The sequence below is a fragment of the Pinus tabuliformis genome, chromosome 1_2 (genome assembly GCF_031772625.1).
Source record: "Pinus tabuliformis cultivar Carrire ecotype Pingquan chromosome 1_2, CPIR1, whole genome shotgun sequence".
Lineage (NCBI taxonomy): Eukaryota > Viridiplantae > Streptophyta > Pinopsida > Pinales > Pinaceae > Pinus > Pinus tabuliformis.
The window spans coordinates 1,129,327,175-1,129,334,990 of record NC_142298.1 but is presented as its reverse complement, the minus strand read 5'-3'; positions in this window follow the sequence as shown (position 1 = coordinate 1,129,334,990).

Below are 7,816 nucleotides of genomic sequence, written 5' to 3'. Positions count from 1 at the left end.
GACTGGTATTGTCCATAATCTACGAATCACTATGTCTTTCCATTGCGCACTTCGTATGGAGGGATTTTTGGTCTAGCCATGTGGTTGTTTCATTGCACGGGTATGGAGAGTATTACGATGCACTAGAAATACGAATAGCACGGGTGGAATCTGAAGCATTATAGGGGAATGAAGAGTTTCAACTTGCACGATTCATTTCACTGCTTGAGTATTGTTGCACGGATAGTGTGAAATAAAGTTCCAATAGAATACCTATATTATTCAATGCAATTCTTAATTCTTTATATTTGGGTGCCTTATATTCAGGTTTTGGATATGTTAATTTAAACATAAAGATTGTAAAATTTTGTTTGAAATTTTCATACGGGCAATCTCGCTGCATGCAAAGCATTGGTTATGTTCCATTTTATGCCTTTTTCCTCCCATTTGTTTATACATGAATCATATTTTAAGGAGCCTTCTTACAAAAACAAATGGCGCCTCATTTCTGAATGTGTAAATCATTGCCATTATTTGATGGGTGGTAGTAAAATACCATTAGCCAGGCAGCATCTGATATTTCTGTGAGGGGAATTCCGAGAAATATCATATATATATTTTGATAAACGTGGAAGACCGTGGATGATGTTGGATTGTTGATCATGGCTATAGATGTGAAAATATGGAGAATCAGAAGCACAACAGAACAACTTCGTAGTGGCATGGAGAGCAGAGAGACTCGCACAAGAGAAGCTGTGTGTTAAAGCAACGAGTTGGTTGGTTCATCTCTATGCGTTCATACATGCATGAACATGTGGAATAGTCCTTTCATTGGTGCGTAGCTCCTACAAGTGGGTCACTGTTGTGTTCATCATTCTTATTGGAATACTGGAGGTATCGTTGACTCTTTCTATATTTCATTCTAGCATATGCATTCTTAGCTCTCCATAAATTCTGTGTGATATATGAGGGCAGATTGGTTTCTTTGAAGAAGTGGCAAGATCAGAGAATATTTGTTCGTACCCTAGTCAAAGCATTTATATATGAGCATTCAAGTCCTGTCCATGACATGGTGCTATAGTTGTTGAAGTTTTGATAGCCATCATTTATGCTTTGAAAGTGAAGGAGTATTTGAAAGATCCAAGAAAGTTTGTAGTTGCTGCTGCCCCAGTGTGGTATTTTATTTAAAACTCATTATAGTGCATTGATTCCTTGATTCGACTACTGCATAAAAAGTTTGGTGGGATGATTGTAATATTTTATGGAGAAAATTTTTGTCAGTTGTATTGTCAGAACATAATGCAGGTCATGAGTAAACCCTTATTTTTTATGTAATGGATTGTAATTGGTGCTTGCTGGTTGCACACTGATCATTTGCTGACATTTATAAAGGATATTGCTGTGTACTATGAGTGGGTATTACTTTTCTGCATTGAGTAGTAGTTGTGATCAGTTTTTAAGGTGTAAATCTGACATTGAAGAAAAAATGGCCAGAATCAATGAAGTATTAGAGTTCCTCTAAACTATCATATTGTCTACTAATCATGATACATTAAAAGCCATCAAAGTTTCTCTCACAAACATTCAGGTCTGTCTACAAAATGCACAAGAGAAAATTGAATTTTTGCAGCTCTAATCTCCGCTACAGCAAGAAGAATTATAATAGAGCAGTAATTCTGAACATGTTTCTGTTCAGAACATTGAGACTACAACCCATCAGAAGCAAGTCAATAATGTTACAGTTGGTTCAAATTTAGTACCCAATAAAGCAACAACTGTACATGCAAATGCAAAAACTCAGTTTGCACTTCCCAAGCCCATCATCAGACCTTGGGAATAGCTTGTCCAGAACAAGCACAGAACCAGTCTTGGATATGAGAAGGACTTGACCTTTCATATTCCAGACTACTCAAGTCCCATTCAATTTCAAAGTGTTGGATTCATTCATGATAGTTCACTTGCTTTTCATGACAGTTCACCTCCATCTGTTCTAGATTCTGACCCTCTTCCATAGCAACAACAACAACAATAGATTGTGAAATGCCAACACTGTGACTGAGTTGGCCATTTGAAAGATCACTGTTTTGATCTTCATCCATGTAAGCACTGTCATAAAACTACCCATTATTCACACAGATGCTTCAGAAACAAACATCCTGCAAGAACAAAGATTCATCTTGGATGGATTGTTTCTTGGCAATGGGCATCAACAACCAAGAAGATATTCCAATCACATGTCAAAACTTGTTCCAGAGTATTGAACAGTCTTGTAGTTGAGTTTTCTCCATCATCTCACCTTGTATCTGACAGGGGGGAAATGATGGTCATCTACAAGCTTCAAAGTCACATCAAGCAAGCCTAAGACACAACCTGCCACACCAGTTTCAGAGTTGTATCCAGAGACAAAGATGCCCCTAAGCATGCCTTCAGTTGGTAATATGGGACACTTCCTCTAGCAGAAGACTTCAGCTTCTTGCCAGTTTTGGAAGAATTCCAGGAATAGAATTGGGGACACTTCCTCTAGCAGAAGACACCAGCTTCTTGCCAGATTTGGAAGAGTTCCAGGAATTGCATTAAGCATTCCAGAGTTGTTGGCCATCCTTAACCCATCATAGGTTGAGACTTCCCTTTTCAGGTTGAAGTTATCCCTTTTATGTGGGGTGAGACCTCCCTTTATTGGTTGAAGGTTTCCTTCTTCAAAACAATAGGAGCACTTCCTCTAGTAATAGACTTCAACTTCTTGCCAGTTTTGGAAGAATTCCAGGAACTGCACTAAGCGATCTAGTGTTGGTGGTCATCCTTAAACCACCGCGTTTTATACCAACATTTCAGAGAGCACATTCAGCCTAGTGCTACCATGCATTTTTGCACATTTTGTATTACAGCTCTCTTTTTGGACTCATACATAACCCTTCGGATTAAGGTGGGGAATGTTGGACACCTAATCCTCAATGGGTTAGTGTGGAAGCCGAATAGACAAAAAGAAGTCCAAGAGACCTTGGGACGTGAAACCCAACGGTCAAGCAATGTACTATAAATGTATATCAGTTGTTAATAAAAGATGTATTCTCATGTTTTATCCTTCAGATTCTCTTGCTGCCCATGTGTGTTTAATAGACAACAAGCATGTGGGTGAGGTGAGTCACCGAATCGATGAACGTTCATGAAAAAGAGTTTCGTGCATGCGAAAACAGTGAGGTAGAAATAAAAACTGAAACAATGCTAGGAAAATCTAGTACACATGTAAACGACAACAATCACTCAAAGAAATCAAGCAGACAATACTCACACAAGAGAAAATACAAAAAGTGACAAAAATGCAACACAAGGCATGGAAAGTTGGCTCACTCCAAAACAGCTGAGTTGAATGTGCCAAACTCTCCTAGATGTGATGTGGGATGTTAGAGTTGTAAGGTTGATGTGAGGAATGAGATTTGCAGCGTCCAATTGACGAGTTTTGATAACATCGAGGTTGTGACGACATGCCACAAATCTAGGGGAAGCGACACTTGGTGGGAGGTTTCTGAAATTATCCTTGCATGTAACCTCCAAGTGCTAAAAATAGATCCCTGAGTCAAGGGATGCCTTTGCACGCTGCCTTGGGGGAAGCAACTCATGCATGCAAGTCAGTTTTGCTCAGTCCCGGAGGGAACTGTCCAACTCAATTGCACATGCAAGAGGTTGCTCAACTGTTGGGAGGAAATGTGCATTTCATTTTGAGAGTTGGGCTGGCTGCCCAAGAGATTTGCGTAATTTCTTGGCAAAGCAACTGTCTGCTACCTATATTTCCGCAAATTCTAGGCTGAGCAGCCTTGCTGGGGAAAATTGCACAATTTTCACTGCGGGTGTTGACTGCCAGAATTGTGCAATTTGCGAGCCCAACAGGCTGCGAGTTAGGATTGTGCAATTTTTGGAGGGAAGGCTAGTTACCCTCAAGAATTGTGCAATTTCTTGGGGTATTTTCTTAGTCTACAACTAGACCAAGTTCGGGTGATCAACCTGTGAGGGGAATGCATCGAGTAGTGATTGATAGGCTACCTTTGTGCAAGAAAAACACTGAAGCTTGTTAACTTAACGAAGCAAGACAAGCTACTGTGAAAAGTTGGTAGGGAGGCTACAAAATGAAGCTAAGGAAAATTTTTGGAGGGTGGTTGTAGCCACTACAACAAACAGAAAGAAAAGATGTTATATAAATAAGAAGAAAATTTTCACCTTTCTAAAGTTGATCCAAAAATTTTTTGGAGGAAAATTCTAATTCGTAAAACTAGAGAAAATAATGTGATTCTCTTAAATAATTTGAATATATACCTAGTCTCGAGGGGGGCAGCTCAATTGGTAATCTGAGATATGTGAAATCATTGAAACTCGAGAGACCCAGGTTCAAACCCCCCCTGTCGTGACTTGGGCTACAGGGAGGAGGAAATATCGTAGCCCCTGGTGGGCTCCAGTATTGTAGCAATAATGCTACAACTCCTGGAGCTTCCTATCTCTAATTTTATCAACCCGGTAGTTCGTACAAACTTGGAAGCGACGGTGCTGTATGCACAAGTACTAGCTCTTGTCGCAGCTGTCACTTGGTCAGCTGGCACAAGTCCGCTAGGGCTCAAGCCAACTTCTATATGCTCACAGAAGAAGCTTTATGAATGATGGACGAAAGCTAACTCAAAGGAGACTAATCTATTTGCAGAAAGAAACTGAAAGCCAACAAAGCATGAAAACCCTAGTAAACCCTAATTTGACTAGCTAGGCCCTTACAATGCAAAACTGTGAATGAAACTACTACTAATAATGCTATTACTTGCAGTGAGCTGAAATACATGCATCTAAGCTACTTGCATCTGAAAAGACATGTTTTTGTATTTTTTCATTAAGTGGTTGGATTTATTGTGATGATGCTTTTGATTAGGGTTTGGTTGTGCAGGAGCGGTTCGAATGGAAGGAAAGCATGGGCAAGGTCAGGATGGCTAGGGGAGGTCCCAGAGGGTCTCTAGCATCAGTCCACAGAAGTCTACCATGTTCGGATGCTCAGCAACCGAGTTTGCAGGCTTCTACAGGAAGTCTGCAGGGGATCCTACAGGAAACTCAGGGATTCTACAGGAAGTCTGTGCAATTCTACAGGATGTTTGACCGTGGGAGTTTTGGGAGATGGTGAAGTGTTGGAGTGGTGTGGGAGGATAGGTGAGATGGAGATGGAACTGGTGATGGCTCAGGAGCAGAGAAGTAGGTTGGAGAAAGAGTGCACAAAGTTGGTTGGTGGATGGAAGGCTAGAACAACGAAAGGTCAAGAAAATGAAGCTACGTGGGCAATGGAAGAGTTGGAAGGTAAACGAGCTGAGCAGAGGTCAAGGATGTGGCTTTAGGCGTGGTCAAGACGAAGAAGAAGGAAATGGAATGATGTGGAGCAGTGTAAATAAAACAAATTGCTTATGACTGTCACCAAAAACGAGAATTCATTAACCTATGCTGCCTGTGCTATGAACCCAATGAACAGCAATGTAAATCGTGAAGAGAAGTTGTTCATGAAGTTGTGATGAAGGAGTATGGTTCAAGACTGAAGTGCATGGAAAGATCTATAATGAAAACGACTGTGTTGCAGCTTGCATGAACGTGAAAAGACTGCGTTTCTTTTTGGTGGTTGATATGGACTGCACCCCAATCCCTAAGTAGAGATGGTAGTGATCTCTAACAACCTTTTTTTGGAGCTCCAATGAATTATAACTATCCTCTTCTAACCTAAACAACTGGAAGCAAATTCACCATAAACTAATCCTATTCAATCTCATAAAAAACTAAATCAGCAGACTGTAAATTCGAATTGCATGTCAAAGTAAAGAAATGAAGTGCTGGAACGAAATGCAAATAACATTACAACACCGAGGAGATCTATTGCTCTCAGGTTGGGCCCTAACCTGAGAGCTATAGCTCCCTTATAAACTCAGAATGAGATCAAAATCTGCCTGCCTTTATTCATAACCAAAAATCTGATGTCATGCCAAAACTGGCTTACAAAAGGAACCAACACCGAGCTGTAGCTCGTACTTCCAAATTACAAGAGTAATGCAAAAGTTCAAAAAGCTCCTATCAAAGGCTACGGCCTCAGTATTTATGCAAAATGATAGTCCAACAGGTTTCCTTGATTTGTGGAGCTCGACTGTCCAACTGAAGGTTAAACTGCTGATCCTGTAGAACAGTTGTAACTGCTGTTCCTGTAGAACAGTTGGCTGCCTCTAAGCTCGGTGGGGAGATTGGTTGGAGCTCGGAGCTATGGTGGGAATCACGAGGAAGGTCCCCAAGACTGTGGACATCCTCTCCTAAAAACCAGCAGTGCCACCTTACTGTCTCCTTGTCTCCTTTCTCGTGGTCTTTGCTCCCTTTTAATGCCAAAAAACCTGAAATCATCATGTATTAGTCACGTAGATAGAATGCCTACCCTTCTTCCTACAAACAACACGAATAAACCAAGAAATGAATGCATAAGCAATAAAAAATGAATGGTTTGAGCAGAGCAAGTAGGCCAAATGAGCCCAAATTGTACCAAAAATTGGGGTTCATCATCACCCCCCAGCTAAACTATTTGCTCATCCTTGAGCAACTTTGCTCTGGCTCCTCGTCTTTGGCCAAGAACTAGGGCCCGGAGCATGCCTTTCCTTTCTTGTTTTTGGCAGCCCTGCCTTTGCTACCCCTGGTGGTGACGAAGGTGGTGCTTCTTCCCCCTTTCCTATTTCCTTGAGCCGGGCTTCGGAAGGTGATTGGCCTATTTTCCGTGTCCAGGAAGTTATTTTTGGGCTTCCCTTCTCGGGGGTGGCTGATGTTTTAGAGGGGGTTCTTGCACTGGGTGAAGTAGGGACATCCCCTAAAATGGTTTGGCTGCTGGGTGGAGGCTGTGGCTTGCCCGTGGTTATCCTCTTGCTTCTCCTGGCTTCAGTTGGTAGAGGGGTTTCCCTCTCTCTCTTCTCCTTCGGCTTTGGAGGTGTACTGAGGGCGGCTAGCGCCGCTGCTGCCTCCTTTTCGAGAATACCAGCCTTCTCTTTCTTGCGTTTTGCTCTTTCAGAGCTCCTTGTAGAGGGCCCCTCCTTTTCAGATTTCGGGCTTCCTGTAGAAGACCCGGTTTTAGCCACTCTCGGGCTTCCTGTAGGAGCCCCTACTTTGGTAATCTTCGGGCTTCCTGTAGAAGACCCTTTCTCTGTCTTCAGGCTTCCTGTAGGAGCCTGTTTCTCAATGACTTTCGGGCTTCCTGTAGAAGCCCCTTTTTCCAATTTCGGGCTTCCTGTAGAAGCCTGTTTCTGCAATTTCGGGCTTCCTGTAGAAGCCTTTGTCTCTGTTTTTGGGCTTCCTGTAGAAGCCTGTTTCTCAATGATTTTCGGGCTTCCTGTAGAAGCCTTTGTCTTTGTTTTCGGGCTTCCTGTAGAAGCCTGTTTCTGCTTTCCTGTAGACACAGGTGTCTCCACCTTTGCTTGCTTGCCTACCTGAGTTTTGCTTTTTGCTTTGGTTGCAGGTGCTGTTGAGGTACTTGGGCTGACGTGGACCACCTCAGCTTTGTCCATTCTGCTCTTCATCCTCTTTTCTCTTGCTGACAAGATAGGTGTGCCACCTTTTCCTTTGTCCTCCTTTTCCTCATGCTTCTTCCTTTGTTCTTTCTTCTGTACTGTGGTCGGGGTCTTCTGGCCTTCTTCTTTCTGTCCCTCGTCCACTGCTTCTTATTCCTCACCGCTGGAGGAACCCGTTTCCTCGATCAACATTTTAATGTCCCCATTTTTTGTCAAATTATGGAAGGATTCCCATGAGAGGGGAACCTTATATGAATGCAGCACATCCTCCACAAGAAGCTTGATCAACC